The sequence below is a fragment of the Triticum dicoccoides genome, chromosome 3A, assembly GCF_002162155.2.
Source record: "Triticum dicoccoides isolate Atlit2015 ecotype Zavitan chromosome 3A, WEW_v2.0, whole genome shotgun sequence".
Lineage (NCBI taxonomy): Eukaryota > Viridiplantae > Streptophyta > Magnoliopsida > Poales > Poaceae > Triticum > Triticum dicoccoides.
Window position 1 is genome coordinate 667362638 of NC_041384.1, and position 19076 is coordinate 667381713.

The 19076-nt window shown below is 53.4% G+C and overlaps 1 pseudogene; it reads left to right on the top strand.

The window, feature by feature from the left end:
- LOC119272812 overlaps positions 1-18395 on the top strand; it is a 34143-nt pseudogene extending 15748 nt beyond the window's left edge.
- Positions 18396-19076: the final 681 nt, after the last annotated feature.

Sequence of the window (19076 nt, forward strand, 5' to 3'; positions counted from 1 at the left end):
TAGACACTCTATGTCTTCAAACCTTTTTGGTCCTTGCTGACAAAAGGGGGAGAAGCATATGGGTTGATAGTCTTCAAGCGGGTCCATATGGGCGGGTGCTTTATGTTTTGCTATATTTTGCTTCGTGCTTACAACTCTCGTTTTTGCTTCATTTGGTTCTTTGAGTTGTAACACTAAAACTTGATGGTCGTCTGCTACTTGTTTGCCACCCTGTTTTGCGAAGATAAATTCTGCATGTGCGACGATAAATTCCACACTTATCTCATTCCGCAGACATCCATTTTCCATTATGCATGTCATTATCTCCATATACTTTCACATGCATAGTGGATTGTCATCATAAGCTGAAGTGGATCTCCAAGTACAACCTGCCATGTGCATTTGCATTCCAAAAGCAAATTAACTTATATGCACATCTTCAGGGGGAGCCCTTGCAACTTATGAAGACAATTCCTTATCCTTTACAATTTCACAGACTATACTCCTCGTTGAAAACTTCAACTAGTTTGTCATCAATCACCAAAAAGGGGGAGATTGTAAGTGCATCTAGTGCCACCCCTAGTTGGTTTTGGAGTATTGACGACAAACCTAGTTGAGGGACTAATGTGTTTGTGAGAATTGCAGGATAACACAGGTAGAAGTCCCTCATTGATTCGGTTTTACTACCAGAGATGACCCCTAAAAATGTATGAAGACATTGAAGCCAAAGGTGGTATATGAAGATATTCACATTGAAGACTATGACAAAAGAAGACACGTTATGAAGCCTATGGAGCTCGAAGACTTAGATCTTTCGTAGTTCTTTTTCTTTTGTGTTGAGTCATAGGAACCACCGCACTGTTAAGTGGGGTCCAGGAGAACCAGTCAGAATGACTGAAGTGATGCATAAATCAAAAACCTATGTCTTCGAGTGAAGACAATGAGAGCGAATCTTGTCCAGAGCCGGACAAGTCAGCTTTGTTTGTAGCCCAAGTAAAGTTGCCATGAGAGTTTGAAATCTGACCGTTGAGACACGTGTCAGTTCCTTAGTGACCCGGGGTCATTTCGGACAAATCAGGTCGGGTTGCCAAGTGGCTATAAATAGCCCACCCCCTACAACCATAAACGGTTGGCTGCTCGGATTTCAGTGCACGGCTTTTGTCGTTTGAGAGCAACCCACCTCGAAGCCTTTGAGAGAAAATTCCTAGCGAGGAGAAAAGCCCTAACCACCTAGAGCCAGAGAACATTGGGCATCACTTAAGTCTTCTTGTCTGTGTGATCTGAAGACTTATTACACTTGAGGACTGTGAATCCTCCAGACGGTTAGGCGTCGCATTCAGAGCATCCAAGAGACATTGTGGATTGCCAGTGAACAAAGTTTGTGAAGGTTTGGGAGTCTAACTTGAAGACTTACCAGAGTGATTGGGCGAGGACTATGTGACCTTAGCTCAAGGAGAATACGGTGAGGACTTGGTGTCCTGAGCTGCGTGTTCAGGACTGGGTGTCTGGGACTGTGTGTCCTAAGGTTTAAATACCTAGCCGCTCCAACCAGATGTACAGTTGTCACAGCAACTGGAACTGGTCCAACACATCATTGTCTTCAACGAGTCACTGGTTTCATCTTCACTTCCTTTTCTTACTGTTACTCATTGTGAAGCCATTGCATGCTTGCTCTATCTTTTGTCTTCACAACGTGAATGTATGATCTGTTTGGCTTCATAACTTCTTCCTACCTGATCCTTATTACACTACAGCTGTTTGTCATTGTGCTTTCACTCTATTGAATACTTGACCATGGTTGGCCTAGTGTAATCTAACTTCCGCTGCATAGTAATAGGCATAATCTTTGCTGTTTGTCTTCATAACTCCCACGTTTTGAAGACTTTCATAAAAATCGCCTATTCACCCCCCCCCTCTAGTCGATATAACGCACTTTCAGTTCGCAACTTCACCAGCACGTACAAGCGTCCTCCCAAGCTTCGCCAGCTCTCCCTATGTGTGCAAGGTCCTGATGAGTCGACTCGCGACTACCTCACACGTTGGGCTAAGCTCCGGAACTCCCGCCAGGGCGTGCACGAGGTGCAGGCCATCGAGTACTTTACAGCCGGGTGCCGAGAAGGCACCCTCCTCAAGCATAAGCTCCTCTGCGACGAGCCAGAAACCCTCGATGAGTTGCTGATCATAGCGGACAAGTACGCTATGGCCGACTCCTCCATGAAGACGGAAATTCAAATCAGCACGACTAGCAAGGTAACCCCTCAGGCTCCAAGAACTTTGGCAGCGGATGCCGGCCGGCGACAACAGCAGGGTGACCACAAGCACAAGGCCCCGCAGCCGGCTTCCAGCAGCCGGCAGGTCACGACCGTCGAAGCCCAGCAGCCAGAAGAGCAGCCTCCGCCCAAGCGACAGAAAGGCGGCAAGCCGAACTGGTTGCCGGCCTTCTCCTACGAGCAGACCTTGGACGGACCTTGCAAGTTCCATAGCGGTGCGAAGCCATAAAATCACACCACCTGGAAGTGCCACTGGCTCACCAGGATCGCCAAGGGAGACGGCCTCCTGCCACCCCCGCCTGCTGGGCAGCCGCCTCCGCCTCCGCCTCAACAGCCGGCAGTCAGGCTAGTCGGTGCAGTACAAGACGAGTACCCTGAAGAGCATGGAGCCTATGTGGTGTTCACCAGTGTGGCTGATGATCGACGCAGCAGGTGGCTGCAGCGACAAGAGGTGAACGCGGTAGCCTCAGAGACGCCAGAGTTCATGCACTGGTCAGAGAGGCCCATCAGCTGGAGCAGGGCTGACCACCCAGAAGTGATGCCGAGTCCGGGCTCCTACGCCTTGGTCCTGGACGCCACCTTTTCCACGGACAAACGGGCCGCGCGTTTTTCACGAGTTCTGATAGATGGGGGCAGCAGCATCAACATCCTGTACAAGGACACCATGGAGAAGTTAGGAATCAAGCAGAGACAGCTTCAGAACAGCCGAACTGTGTTCCACGGCATTGTTCCTGGGATTTCCTGTTCATCAATTGACAAGATCCTGATTGACGTCCTCTTTGGGGACAAAGATCACCTCCAAAGAGAGTCTGTTTGGTTTGAGGTGGTGGACCTCGAGAGCCCGTACCATGCGCTACTTGGCCGGCCCGCCTTGGCCAAGTTCATGGCGGTCCCCCACTACGCCTACCTCAAGATGAAGATGCCCAGTTCCAGGGAAATTCTGACTGTGGCTGGCGACTACCGGAAGTCGTCCGCTTGTGCGGCCGAGAGCAGTCGGCTGGCCGAGTCCCTGGTGATTGCGGCCGAGAAGTGACTCCTTGAGCGAGCTGTGGCGATGGCCGGCAAGCAGCCGGATATATCGCCCGACCCGAAGGAGTCGGAAGCCGAAGGTTCGTTCAAGCCGGCCAAAGACACAAAGAAGATACCCTTGGATCCGGAGCACCCAGAGAGGTACGCCGTCGTAGGTGCAAACCTCGACAGCAAATAGGAAGGCAAGCTCGTCGATTTCCTCCTTGAGAATCGGGACATCTTCGCGTGGTCTCCCAAAGACATGCCAGGTGTGCCAACGGAATTCGCCGAGCACAAGTTACATGTCCGATCTGATGCAAAGCCGGTCAGACAGCCCCTGCGCCGCTTATCAGAAGAGAAAAGAAGAGTTGTCGGAGAAGAGATAGCCCGACTCCTAGCAGCCGGCTTCATTATGGAAGTTTTCTTCCCGGAGTGGCTGGCAAATCCGGTCCTGGTGCTAAAGAAGAACAAGCAATGGAGAATGTGTATTGACTACACGAGCCTCAACAAGGCTTGCCCCAAGGACCCGTTTGCTCTGCCGAGAATTGATCAGGTGATAGACTCCACAGCCAGATGCGAGCTGTTGAGTTTCTTGGATGCGTACTCAGGATATCACCAGATCAAGCTGGACCCGGCTGATAGATTGAAGACCGCCTTCATCACGCCGTTTGGAGCATTCTGCTACCTCACCATGACGTTCGGCTTGAGGAATGCCGGCGCCACCTTTCAGCGTTGCATGCAGAAGTGCCTCCTCAAGCAGCTCGGTAGGAACGCCCACGTTTACATGGACGACGTAGTGGTGAAGACGGAAAAGCGAGGAACATTGCTGGAAGACCTCAAGGGGACCTTTGAGAACCTGCGCCGGTTCCAGATCAAGCTCAACTCCGAGAAGTGTGTCTTCGGAGTACCAGCCGGCCAGCTGCTAGGTTTCCTGGTCTCTGAGCGCGGCATAGAATGCAACCCAGTAAAAATCAAGGCCATCGAGAGAATGGAGGTACCTAGCCGACTGCTGGATATGCAGAAGTTCACCGGCTGCCTGGCGTCCATCAGCCGATTCATCAGTCGGCTGGGCGAGAAAGCTCTCCCCTTATACCGACTCATGAAGAAGACCACTTTTTCGAGTGGAACCATAAGGCAGACGAAGCTTTCCACCAGTTGAAGAAGATGCTGACTACTCCACCCGTCCTGGTGGCTCCGACTCCCAAGGAACCTATGCTCCTGTACATCGCCGCCACCAGCCGAGTAGTCAGCACAGTCATTGTAGTAGAGCGCAAGGAGGAAGGAAAGGCGCTACCTGTCCAGAGACCAGTATATTACCTGAGCGAGGTACTGTGGACCTCCAAGTAGAACTACCCCCACTACCAGAAGATGTGCTATGGCGTGCACTTTGCTGCCAAGAAATTGAAGCCTTACTTTCAAGAACATCCAATCACGATGGTCTGCACGGCTCCACTTGCCGAGATCATCGGCAGCCGCGATGCCTCTGGTCGAGTGGCCAAGTGGGCCATAGAGTTGGCTCCTTACACCATCTACTACCAGCCCGCACCGCTATCAAATCACAAGCACTGGCCGACTTCCTCGTCGACTGGGCCGAGACCCAGTTGTTGGGTTTCGTAGTAATTTCAAAAAAATTCCTACGCACACGCAAGATCATGGTGATGCATAGCAACGAGAGGGGGAGAGTGTGATCTAGTACCCTTGTAGATCGACAACAGAAGCGTTCACTTGATTGATGTAGTCATACGTCTCCACGGCCCGACCGATCAAGCACCGAAACTACGGCACCTCCGAGTTCTAGCACACGTTCAGCTCGATGACGATCCCCGGACTCCGATCCAGCATAGTGTCGAGGAAGAGTTCCGTCAGCACGATGGCGTGGTGACGATCTTGATGTACTACCGTCGCAGGGCTTCGCCTAAGCACCGCTACAATATTATCGAGGACTATGGTGGAAGGGGGCACCGCACACGGCTAAGAATATGATCACGTGGATCAACTTGTGTCTCTAGGGGTGCCCCGTGCCTCCGTATATAAAGGCTCAAAGGGGGGGCTGGCCGGCCAAGAGGTGGCGCGCCAGGAGGATTCCTACTCCTTCCGGGAGTAGGACTCCCCCCTCCCCTTTCCTAGTTGGAATAGGATTCGTGGAGGGGGGAAAAGAGGGGAGAGAGGAGGAAGGGGGGCCGGCCCCCTCTCCTTGTCCTATTCGGACCAAGGGGGGAGGGGCGCGCGGCCCATCTCTGGCCACCTCTCCTCTCTTACACTAAGGCCCACTAAGGCCCATATACTTCCCGGGGGGTTCCGGCAACCTCCCGGTACTCCAATAAAATCCCGATTTCACCCGGAACACTTCCGATATCCAAACATAGGCTTCCAATATATCAATCTTTATGTCTCGACCATTTCGAGACTCCTCGTCATGTCCATGATCACATCCGGGACTCCGAACAACCTTAGGTACATCAAAATGCATAAACTCATAATATAATTGTCATCATAACCTTAAGCGTGCGGACCCTACGGGTTCGAGAACAATGTAGACATGACCGAGACACGTCTCCGGTCAATAACCAATAGCGGAACCTGGATGCTCATATTGGCTCCTACATATTCTATGAATATCTTTTATCGGTCAGACCGCATAACAACATACGTTGTTCCCTTTGTCATCGGTATGTTACTTGCCCGAGATTCGATCTTCGGTATCCCATACCTAGTTCAATCTCGTTACCGGCAAGTCTCTTTACTCGTTCCGTAATACATCATCCCGCAACTAACTCATTAGTTGCAATGCTTGCAAGGCTTCAGTGATGTGCATTACCGAGAGGGCCCAGAGATACCTCTCCGACAATCGGAGTGACAAATCCTAATCTTGAAATACGCCAACCCAACATGTACCTTTGGAGACACCTGTAGAGCTCCTTTATAATCACCCAGTTACGTTGTGACGTTTGGTAGCACACAAAGTGTTCCTCTGGCAAACGGGGGTTGCATAATCTCATAGTCATAGGAACATGTATAAGTCATGAAGAAAGCAATAGCAACATACTAAACGATCGGGTGCTAAGCTAATGGAATGGGTCATGTCAATCAGATCATTCAACTAATGATGTGATCCCGTTAATCAAATGACAACTCTTTTTACATGGTTAGGAAACATAACCATCTTTGATTAACGAGCTAGTCAAGTAGAGGCATACTAGTGACACTCTGTTTGTCTATGTATTCACACATGTATTATGTTTCCGGTTAATACAATTCTAGCATGAATAATAAACTTTTATCATGATATAAGGAAATAAATAATAACTTTATTATTGCCTCTAGGGCATATTTCCTTCACCAGTACCTGCCTCCAGCGCCTGACTCCACCCATTGGCGGATGCACTTCGACGGCTCCAAGATGCACACCGGCTTGGGAGCCGGCGTCGTCCTCACCTCTCCCAAAGGCGACAAGCTCAAGTATGCACTGCAAATCCATTTTGCCGCCTCCAACAACGTGGCCGAGTACGAGGCATTCATTCACGGGCTCTGGCTTGCCAAAGAGCTTGGCATCCGCCGGATCTTGTGTTATGGCGACTCGGACTTAGTGGTCCAGCAGTCATCTGGCGACTGGGACGCAAAAGACGCAAACATGGCGAGCTACCATTTCCTCGTGCAGCAACTCAGCGGGTATTTCGAAGGGTGCGAGTTCCTCCATGTGCCAAGAAACGACAACGACCAAGCAGACGCCTTGGCACGAATTGGCTCTACCTGCCAAGCAATTCCATCTGGCGTCGCCCTTCAACGCCTCCTCAAGCCGTCTGTCAAGCCTTCACCAGAATCAGACTCCATCTTTGTGCCGGCTCCTCCCGAAGACGGCGGATCCGACTCCAGGGCTCCGGCAGTCGGAACGGGGACTTTGGTGGGCGACTCCAAAGCTGTTTCAGTCGAGCCCGGCCCGGGGACTGCGGTGACGGACTCGAAGATTCCAGAACTCGGCCCAAGGACCAAGCCAGTCGGCCTGGGGACTTCATCAGCCCAACAAGCGGTTGTTGACTCCAGCCCGCCGCCTCCCAGCCCAGCCGCCCTCGTCCAAGTCGCAGTCCTGATAGTCGACGAAATAGCAGCACCCTCATGGGCCCAGCCCATCCTCAAATTTCTGGTGAACAAAGAGCTACCAACTAATGAAATCTCAGCTCGGCAAGTACAACGCCGGGCAGCAGCCTATACCATAATCAATAGAGAGCTGGTCAGGCGCAGCGTCACTGGTGTCTATCAGCGTTGTGTAGAGCCAGAGCAAGGCCAGGCGATCCTCAAAGACATCCATCAAGGCGAATGTGGCCACCATGCGGCTTCAAGAGCACTCGTCGCCAAAGGTTTTCGGCACGGTTTCTTTTGGCCGACTGCCTTGGAAGAGGCCAAGGAGTTGGTCCAAAAATGCAAAGGGTGCCAGAAGTTCAGCTCCAAGCCGCACCAGCCGGCTTCCGCGCTCAAGACCATCCCCATTGATTGGCCTTTCGCAGTTTGGGGTCTAGACATGGTGGGACCATTCAAAACAGCACGAGGTGGTCTAACTCACCTACTTGTCACAGTGGACAAGTTCACCAAGTGGGTGGAAGTGAAGCCAATTAAGAAACTGAACGGTCCGACTGCCGTGACCTTCATCACTGATATCACAATTCGGCACGGCATACCACACAGCATCATCACCGACAACGGCACAAATTTTGCCAAAGGCGCCTTGGCCCGTTTCTGCGCAACACAGGGCATCGGACTGGACCTAGCATCCGTTGCCCACCCGCAGTCAAACGGCCAAGTGGAGCGAGCAAACGGCCTCATCCTGTCCGGCATCAAGCCTCGGTTAATCGAGCCTCTGGAGCGCTCGGCTGGCTGCTGGCTCGACGAGCTGCCAGCCGTCCTCTAGAGTCTGCGCACGACTCCAAACAAGTCAACCGGCTTCACGCCCTTCTTCCTCGTCTACGGTGCTGAAGCCGTCATCCCAACGGACATAGAGTTCGACTCCCCACGAGTCACCATGTACACCGAGGAGGAAGCAGAAGAAGCACGACAAGACGGCGTCGATCTGCTGGAAGAGGGCCGGCTGTTGGCACTCAGTCGGTCCAGCATCTACCAGCAGAGCCTGCGCCGATACCACAACAGGAAGGTCAGGCCAAGATCTTTCCAAGAAGGTGACCTTGTACTCCGGCTGATCCAGCGAATAGCCGGCCAGCACAAGTTGTCGCCGCCATGGGAAGGCCCTTTCATCATCAGCAAAGTACTAGGCAACGACTCCTACTACCTGATCGATGCTCAGAAGCCCCGAGCACGCAAGAGGGACGACTCCGGCAAGGAGACAGAGCGGCCATGGAACGCAAATCTTCTCCGAAGATTTTACAGTTGATGCAGTATGTACCATGCTACCTTTTGTATTAAAATACCAAGACTTCGGGCCCCCCGAGACGAGCTCGGGGACTGCCCTCTTTTGTCTATATGATAAAAATTATGCCTACAAGTATGTTACCCTTTGTCATGCCGCTTGGCACCGGGCTCGACAAGTCGGCCCGGGGACTTGCCGCCTTGCACTATGAAATGCTTCCTGCAGTCGGACAAGTAGTGTGTAAACGCCTAAGCTGTCTCCTGACAGAAGCCGCAGCTCGCAGAGCGACTGTACGGTGGGCAGCAGTAAGGTAGAATGGGCATTCGCATGAAAAATGGCTAAGGACCCAAAGCATAAAACATAGCTCAAGACGGCTTCCAAGCCCTTCTCGCAAACTGACTCTCGGACAGTCGGATTGTCGTTTTCTATCCAACTTGCTCAAACAATCTTAAAATCGGCTAAGTACTTGCTTTCCCAAAATAGCCTAGCACTTGATCCAGCAACAGTATGAAGAGCGGCTGTCCGATTGGTAAGGCAGGCAACTAGGAGAAAGCGGCAAAGGAAAACAGCCAAATAGAACAATGATCAACAAAAGATAGACATATATGTATAACATAGGCCCTTGGCCGAATTGTCAAGCAGAGGTTCAAAATACACCCCGCGGGTGGAATTGTGCGAATTAACAAGTTCCTCAAAAGACTACTGAAGCAGATAAAACAAGAGACACTGCGGCAGCTTAGGAGGCGGCAGACGGAGTCGGGGGTCAGAGGAGGCGCCAGCGTCAGTCGTCGGGGCGGTCGGCCGGCTAGTCTCGGCTTGATCGCCTCCGGCAGCAGTCGGATCGGTCGCACGCGGCTCGTTGCTGGAGGCGCGGTCGGGCTGAGGCTGGCCGTCTACTCCGTCTTCTGGTGCCTCCGCCTCGCCCTCACCCTCCGCCTCGTCCTCCTCCTCGACGCTGGAGCCGATCACCTCCGCCGAGTCTTCGCCGTAGTCTGGGTTCATCCCAAACCACTCCGGCGGGACCTCCTCGCGGTCTTCAGACCGCTCGGGGACGAAGATGCTCGTGTCGGTGTACTCAGCGATCACCACAGCACGCTTGACGAGGGCGTCTTCCGCAGCCGCCAGCTCCGACTGGGCCTCCGACCGAAGCGTGGCCAACCGGTCTAGATCTAGCCCCGGGTACCACGCCTTGACGAACTCCAAGGCCCGGCACGCTCCAGCCCGGGCCGAAGAGCCCTTCCAGGCCTCGAGGCGACCAGCCGCGACCTCCAACCAGTTGGCCGTCAGGCTGGGGGTGCACAGAGCCTGCATATCCGGCCAAAGGGCGAAGATCGCCTGGGCGCCGACGCGCTGAAGCTGGCGCAGCATCCGGTGAGCCGGCCGGAGGCGAGCCTCGATACTCAAGATGTGCTCATCAAGAGTTCGGGGGGCATCGGCGGCGATCTCTGCGCCCTCTGCCCTTCGACTTGCACGATCGGCCTCGATGGCTTGGATAGCGGCCTGAGACTGCCCAGGGAAGAAGTCTGCAAAAGACACGAAGAAACAAAAAAGCGAGTCAAAAACCAGGAGTCGGCACGACCTAGGTCGGCGGCTCAAAGAAAGAAAACAAAGAGACTCGCCATAAATGATGTCTTCGATCTCGTGGAAGCCGGAGGACAGCATCGCCTTCTTGTCAGACTAGGAAGAACGCTCGCTCACGAACTCGGCCAGGAGGGCGGCCTCCGTCTCCTCCGCCTCCCTCTGCGACTTCGCGAGCAGCCCCTTCTGCTCTGCCAACTAAGCAGTCAGCAGATCTCGCTCCGCGGCGAGCTTGCTGCACTCCTTCCCTTTGGCGAGCAGGGCGGAGTTGCTTCGCTCAGCTACTGTTGAAGAGCAGCGTTGGCCCCTGAAGGAAAGAAAGAAATACAGCAGTCGTCAATAAAGTAGGTCGCTAGGGAGATCCAGCCCGACTGCTCAGCAGTTGGCCCGAATCTCGAGGACTACAGCCCGCGGGTGCGCTAGCGCGCCCCCGCTGAGAAGAGAAAGAGGAGGAGGACTTGGCCAACTCTCCGGCTCTCCGCCAAGTCAGCGGTCCGCTTGCCCAACTCTTCAACATTACGGTTGAATGTGGTGACGCGGAGGTTGTGGTAGTCCTGCAACAAGCGTTTCAGAGAAAGTTAGTACCCAGAAGCTCATCAAATTGGAGTTCCGGGCCGCCTGCTCAGCAGCCGACCCGAAACTCGAGGACTACACCCAGTGGGTGCGCTGGTGCGCCCCCATAGAGAGAAACAAGAAAAAACAAAAGCCCAAAGAAAAGACATACCCGGACGGCCGCCCGCGACGCCAAGAACGCCTTGGTGCAGCTCTGGAGGGCGTCGCCCTCAGCGCGGAGCTTCGCCTGGACGTCCAGGAGCGCCCGGTTCAACGGCCCTGTGCCGCCTCCCTGCACCCACCCAACAGGTGCGGTGCTCGTCGCCTCAGCGTCTGGAGCCGCCGAGCTGACGGTGCCGGCTTCCAGGGGCGGGGGGGCGAAGTCGCCTTCTCCAGACGACGGCGCGCTAGGGAGCCGATCTGGAGGAGTAGCCTTGCCACGGCCTCTTCTTCGGTCGACGGCACCGGAGGGTCCGCTGGCTGCTCGCCTTGCACGCCTTCATACGGCGGCGGAGGCGGCGGCGGAACGTTCGCGCCCGGAGTAGAGGACTCGCCGCCTTCCCTCTCCTCGACGAGGTTCTCCCTGCCAGCTCCTCTAGTCTGCCCCGTGAACTCCGGCGGCGGCGGCGCAGAGTTCAGCGGGGTAACAAGCAAGGCCGTCTGGTGGCGTGCGGCTTCCTCAGCCCGTTGCTTCGCTGCGGCGGCGGCTTCGGCCTCCGCTAGTTTTTTCTTGGCGGAGGCCTCCGTCCTGTCGGCCTCCGCCTTCTCCAGGCGGAGGGCTTCTTCTTCATTGCGCTTCTCCTACGCATTCCGCTCTGTCACCTCCCGGAGGTCGGCAGCGGGGTCTATCTGTCGAGTGGTGGCGGGCGTCTCCGCTGACCCCATGATGGAGGCGGCGGCGACCCGCACAAGAGAGAGGGGAGCCCTAAAGAAAGAGGGACGAGCAGAGACTCAGACAAAGCACGAAGAAAGAACGAACTTTGAAGACAGAATACTTACACATAGACCAACGGCAGCTTCTTCACTTCCTTACGGAAGCGGATGGCCTTCGCGGCCGCCTCGTCCCGCCGGGTCGCTGCAGCCGAGCCCTTGGGCTTCTTCGACCGGCTGCCGAACAAAGTCGGCGCAGCCCGGCGCTTCTTCCCGCCGCCTGGAGCGCCCGACGCGGCAGAAGAGCCCGCGCCCGGCTGGCTGGCTCCTGGCCGACGGCGAGGGGCGACTCCTTCCTCGACGTCGTCTTCAGGCCAGTCGGCAAAGGTGGCCGAGGGCCTGAAGTCGCCTGCCGTCCCTCCTCCTCCCTCGGCGTCGTCTTCCAGAGCCGCCGCCCCCAGATCGGGGTCGTCGACGTCGCTCTCCGCCCAGTCGGCGGCAAACTCACGTGCCGGCCCCGGGTGCCGGCTGGTGGGTGAAGAAGGGGATTCTAACCAAAAAGCAGACTGATTAGAACAAGACTCGGCAAGAAGAAGACAATCTGAAGAAAAGAAAGGCGACTCACCACGGGCGGGGGGTTGGCGTGGGAGTATGGCTCCTTGCCGAATCGCCAGTCCTCCGGGAGCCTGCTGTCTGAGAGATAGTTCACCATCAGGGCCACCTCTTCGTGAGGCATGTCCTTGGTGCACATCCGACTCGGGTCGCGGCCCCCGCTCATCTGGCATATCAGGTGAGGGCGGCCTTGGAGTGGGAGAACTCGGCGCGAGACGAAGGCGGCCATCAGGTCCGGGCCAGTCAGACCCTCCGACTGCGTCAGCACTTGGAGTCGCATGCTGGCGCCGGCTCCCGCAGGCGTCAGCGACCTGGCCCGGTGCGACCAGTTGGGCAGTCTGCCAGCCGGCGGGCGGCTTCGAAAGCCGGCAGATTGACCTAGTCGCCCCGCGTGGCGACGTTCCTGACGTAGAAGTAGGACCACTGCCACATCTTCACCGACTTCAGCAGCGCGATGGAGGGGAACTGGTTGTCGGCTCCTGTCCTTCGCACGGCGATGAAGGCGCCGCACTGAGCCGGCACGCCCGCGGCCTGGGTGCCGAGCTTGGAGAAGAAGAACTCCCCCCAGAGCTCGAGGGTGGGGAGGACTCCCAGGAAGCCCTCGCACAGAGCCACGAAGGCGGACAGCAGCACCACTGTGTTGGGGGTAAGGTGGTGCGGCTGGAGTCCGTAGAACTCCATGAACGACCAGAGGAAGCTGCTCGCCGGCAGCCCCAGCCCGCGCAGGTAGTGCGAGCGAAAGATGACCCGCTTGCCCTCCCACGGGGCGGGGGAAATCTCCCCCTCCGGCGCGAGACGCACCTGCACGCGATCCTCGCCGGGAAGCCGACAGGTCCGGCGGAGGAACTCCATATGGTCTTCATGGACCTCAGAGCCGTCCCAGGTGTCGGAGCGCACCGGGGGAGGCGCGGCAGCAGAGGAAGAGCTCATTGTCGCGAGCGGTCACCACAGCGTGCGCCGGAGCTTGGGCGTGCGGCGGAGCGAGCGAGAGAGAGAAGAAAGAGGAAGCAGGAGAGCGAAGGAGCTGCGAGGAGGAAGAAAGCAAGGAGCAGTAGGAAGGAGGAGCACGTGTGTTCCCCTCTTCCCCCTACTTATAGCCCTCGGGGCTGCGAAGCCGAGGGGGCGGGCGTGGGGATTTACTGCGCCCACAACCCCACGACCCCACGATCCCTGCAAAGTTACTGCGCGCAGTAACTCCACAGGAATCCTAACCGTCCACCGGGGCGACAACGGATCCGCTCGGGCGCCGAGGCGCGGTAGTGGCGGGCCCCGCCTACGGGCCTGTCCCGTCGCGCGCGTGGGCTGGCAGGACGGCCTAGCCACGTGCCCTTGTGTGACAGGCCAGGAACGGGCGGCTTTCTCTCGAAGCTTAGCTAGCCCGCCAATTGAAATCCCGCCGCGACATTTGAACTACTGAGCAAGTCAGAATTGAGTAAGTCCGAGTTGGGCGAGTCCGACTCCTTCTAGTCAGCCCGGCGGAAGTCAATCAAGGCCATGAGTTGCACCCGGAAAGAGAAACTGCTGAGGCTTCTCGGCCGATCGTCCGCGGCGCCTCACCAGCTTCGGGGACTACTATCGGAGTAATGGGCCACGGGTAGGCCAACCCGAGCCCCATGACCTTTCAAGACATCGAGGAAGGCTGCGCCCCTCAAGACCACAGGGCGAAGAGCCGCCTCCTGGGGAGTCTACGGCAAGGCGGCCGACTGCCCGCTCACGGCCGAGTCCGAAGGATGACTTCTAGAGAAGCCGGCTTTGGGGAGTCGGCCGGCAACTCCAACAAACCGTGACCTCATCAAGGGGGACGGGCCAGGGGTGTGGGTACAATGAAGCCCACTCTCCGCCCCTTACCAAGGGCGGGCATGGCTACAGCGCGCCGTACTTGGGAGGATCTCCCCGCGGCGTGGCACTGTTGCCCAGCCAGCCCTGACATCAGCATCACTGTACCTGGTCCTGCGCCCACGAAGGCTTGTCTGTACGGCCTGGAGGCAGCAGGGCCCACCAGCCAGCGAGACCTCGGGAGACGGCGGGAGCACCGCCAGTCGGACCCAACGGGAGTCGGCACGGGGGAGTTGGCCGAGCCCTCCCCCAGGGTCCACGCGCCATTAATCCAGAAGAGATGGGGAGTGGGCACAGTGATCGCCCGCCAGGCGGCGGGGCTGTTGCCATGACCCCATGACCAAGCTTGCATCATCAGGAGCACGGCTACAGTAACAAGCAGCCGGCAAGACCCGCCGGCGGCGGACGCGGCCTGTCGGCTCCGTACCAGACCAGTCGGCGGGGCCCACCAGTCGGCGGGCCCCAGCAGTCGGCGGAGAAGTCGGAGGTCGGAGACACTGATGGTTGGGCCGGCGCCCAGTCACATTACCATTGTACCCGTGGGGGTAGGCCTATATAAACCCCCCCAGGGCATCCATGCAAAGGGTTGGATCCCAGTAGTTCTATACCTCATCAGATAGAGGGAGAGAGCTAGCCTTGCCCTCTCCTACCACCATACACAGCTCAAGGAGCAACCGTGTAAATCCTTGACTATAGTAATCATGCGGAGACCCCGCAGAGCAGCAGTAGGGGTATTATCTCCCCGGAGAGCCCCGAAGCTGGGTAAGATTCGCCGGCGTGCATGTCTTCGCCTTATCCCGTTTCCAGGCACCGGCGACGTTCTACTCGCCCCACCATAATAAGCCATCTTTTAGTATATGTCGCACCAAACCCCTGACAGCTTCATTGCGGCTGCCTCTGGTTTCGTCAACCTCAGCAAGAAGGCGTCGGCGCTAGCGAACGACATCGTCGCCATGGCCATGTTCGGCGGCAAGTGTGCAAAGGAGAAGTCCGAGTTCGTGCTCGCCTACGACCAAGTAAGCGAGCTGGTGGCCAGGTTCTTACCGCTGGACTTCTTCCCGTCGTCGCGGATCGTACGGCGGCTGAGCACCATCGAGCACCGCCTCCGCGGGAGTTATGGCTGCATCCAGCGCATCATTGCGAGTATCGTCGAGAGCCGCAATGCGGAGATCACCGCCAAAGGGGATCAGGAGGATTTCCTGGGAGTGCTGCTCAGGCTGCAGAAGAAGGATTCACTTGCTTTCCCTCTAACCCCGGAGACTATTGGTGCCATCATGTTTGTGAGTACTCCTTCCATTTTGAATAGTACTACGTAGAAGAATAATTTGGCCTCCTACGCTATTAATGTGATTCAAGTAGTCTTGTTCTCACTTACAAGAAAGTAGTCTTGTTCGTATATGCCTTTGTTTCTAATGAACTCGTGAGAGAGAACTAGTATTTCCTCCATTAGACTAGTTTGATTGGTTATGTCATCGTCACTCTTATTTCCTTCAACAGTTTGTGTCGTCTTAATCTCCTAAAAGAATATAGTGTTCTAATATATTTTGTTTATAATTTTTATAAATTGTGCATAACATAACTATTGCTTCAGGACATATTTGGAGGCGCTACTACAACCTTAGGATCCACTGTAGAGTGGGATATGTCGGAGCTGTTGAAAAAACCCGAGACAATGGCAAAGACACAACTAGATGTTCGAAGCGTTCTAGGTGCACTACGAGGTGTCATCACTAATACCGACCTTGGTGGACTGAACTACATGCGAATGGTTATCAAGGAGGTTCTTAGGTTACATCCCCCCAACCCTATGCTTGTCCCCCGTGAGTCGAGGGAGGACTGTGAAATCATGGGTTATCACATTCCCAAAGGCACAAAGATACATGTTAATGCATTTGCAATTTCTCGGGATCCAAGATAGTGGTACAACCCAGAAGCGTTTAACCCAGAGAGGTTTGAGAATAGCAATGTTGATTTTAAAGGAACAAATTTTGAGTTCACCCCCTTCGGGGCAGGTCGTCGACAATGTCCTGCGATTCTGTTTGGCACGTCTGCCGTGGAGATTGCATTGGCGAATCTTCTCTACCACTTTGAATGGGTGCTTCCTCATGGAGAGAGTTCGCATTTGTTGGACATGTCTGAGACTTTTGGGGTGGGAGTAAGGAAAAAGGCAGAGCTGCATTTGAGAGGTACTCCATATGTACACTCCGGTTATATATAGGTATATGGACGTGGCTTGTTGCCCCTTGAGATCTCTCGTCGTCATGTTCTTCCACTTGTATTTCAACTTGATAATAAGAGTGGGTGTTTACGCCAACATGTTAAGTTAGTTTGATTTACTTGTCTGGTGGTTGATGTGGTCGCGTTGAATGTTGTAATAATAACATTGTGATGATTGTGTGTATTCTCTTGGTGTAGATGCAGATTGCAATAATATTTCCTTTCCATCAAATAAAGATATGGACATGGAATTTAATGCATATCGATATGTACACAAACAAGTGTGCTGATATACGCCCAAAATTATACTGTTAGACCTAAATATTGTGTGTCATTAGAGAGGACAGGCTGGAGTAACTTATACACCACCTATTAAGCCGGATGGGTGATATTTGTTGACATCAAATCCCTCGTATCTATAAACACTTATGTGGGGGGTATAGGGAACCTAGTCACTACCTCCTCCTCCTCTAACTCAGCCCATTCCCATCCTTGGACCACCCTCTATCTCCCTCGAGATCCTAGTTTTTCTACATGCTACACCTTGCATATGCATGGAGAAGAGAAAGGTTCATGTGGCACGTTTGAAATTATAGTAGAGTTAAATTACAACCCTCTGCTTCAATATCGTTTAAAATGCAACTCCTAACTCTAAGCACCGCTAAAACACACACCCATATCTCTTTTTGAGGGGTTTTGTCTAGCTTTGCGCAAGTGGATGCCAATTCAGCATGTCCATATCACCCATTCTCTCATGCCATTCAACTATGCCAGGTCTTTGTATGCCCACACTCAAGCCATCAGGAACCCTAGATGGTGGAGGCGTCGTACTATCGATCTCACCGTCGACGAACACATTCAACCTTGTCTCTACCCCAAACTCCAACGTCGACGTATCTCTGTCTGCGAAAAGCTCAAAGTTGGAAGACCGGGCTTCTTATTCGACTACAGGTATAAAAGTCCTGATTAAAGAAAGGGATAAGTCGCCCTAGCAAGGCATCCCATTCTTTCACCCCTCGTTGCGTTCTTCGATCTCTAGACCGTCGCCGCCCGCGACCTAGCCAAGATTCTCAAATATGTACTAATGCACAGGGACACCTCAAGGTGTGCACTGGGGCGAGGTATGGGGAGAGACAATAGAAAGATGGGGTAGAGGAAGCGAGGTGGATATGTCGCCCTACCTCCTTTACGGTTGAAAAGGACCACATGTATCTCTAGGTCGATAGTTTAACCAACATAACACAAGTTATATATGTCACTATACCTTTAGGAACTTCAAATGGTATATTTTCTAATGGTATTTCTCTTATGATATATAATTTGTATCACATTGGTCAAATTGTTGATCTAGGGATGTGCATAGGCCTTATAAACCGTAAAAGACGGAGTATAACAGAGGAGAGATAGAAAGAGAAAGAAGAATGAGAGGAGACTGATAGGTGGGCCCCATGTGCACCCTCGTAATTGACATAACAAGACTCACCATGCCAAACGATGAATTGTTGTCCACATGGGCAAAAAACCATGCTTGTATGTTGCCAAGAAAACAAGGATGTGTCACATCGGACTGTCTGACAGTCATTTGTGATCTGAAGGCGTTTGAATATTTTGGTGCTTGTCGCATCATTTTGAAAGATATCAGACAAGCGTCTATCTTTGTCCATGAAAGACATAAATGTGATGGGGGGCTTATAGGCTAGCTGGAATGGCTACTACACATTCGGTGGGACGCCATATATAACTGTCCGATCCACCAGATCATCAATGTATTCCCCAAAACATTTCAATTTGAAATAAAGTAGTGTTGTTCTTCTTAAAAATAATTAATAATTTTCTCTGTACCACTGACACATGGCCGACTTATATTATCTCTTGATAGTGGATCATTAAGCATCCTCGGACTATTGAATACTTAATCACGTTTTCAATTATTTGTTCCATCAGCTGGTGTTGTTTTTATACCATAGAGCCATTTGTCTTTGTGCTCCATTCACTTTGTGGCAAGTGCTTTGTACGTTGCTTCAATTAGTACATCAACTTATTGGGAAAGATTTGATTTCACTTTCTAAGATTTAATAATTGCATCCCTGTTGGCAGATGGACAAATCGAAATGTGATTCACATGGCCGAACATACAAGGAGCTATAGGAGGTGCAAGTTATGCAAACCACGTCCAACAACTAAACTAATTATTCCAAGCAGAGGGATGTTGAATGATCTGCTTTCGATTATAAAAAACTAAATTACTATTCCATTTCACCAAATTATCTTTGGTGAAACAAGACGTTGGACATAAGAATTTTAAAGGAATCTTTAACACAGCAATCATCTGTTCCAAACAACAAAACAACTTTTTTCTATTGGAATCTTATCCTCTAAAATTCTCTGAACCATTGTTGCACCACGAGCTACACAAATATTTGTTTTTGGGAGTTCAGTTACAAACTGCCCACATGTCTTGCAATTTCTGGGTATATAGGCCCTTGACTACCATGTACGTGTACTCCCTCCGGTCCATTTTAGTTTGCGTCTAACTTTTTTTCATTTTTCCCGTATTACTCTGCGCATTCCCTTTTTCTCTCGGCGCTTTCCAATTCTACCCCTCCTCCCGCCTCTCATGCAACCAATCCCATGCATGCATTAACTGCTTTCCTTCCTACTGTTACGCTAGTGGGGGGACAAACCTGGAGACCGGATAGGCAACCGAGGAGGACTAGCGAATCACGCAGCACAATTATTACGGCCCAGCTCTCCACATGCCTGCAGCTTTACTCTAGCAAAGGGCAAATTAGTCCAAA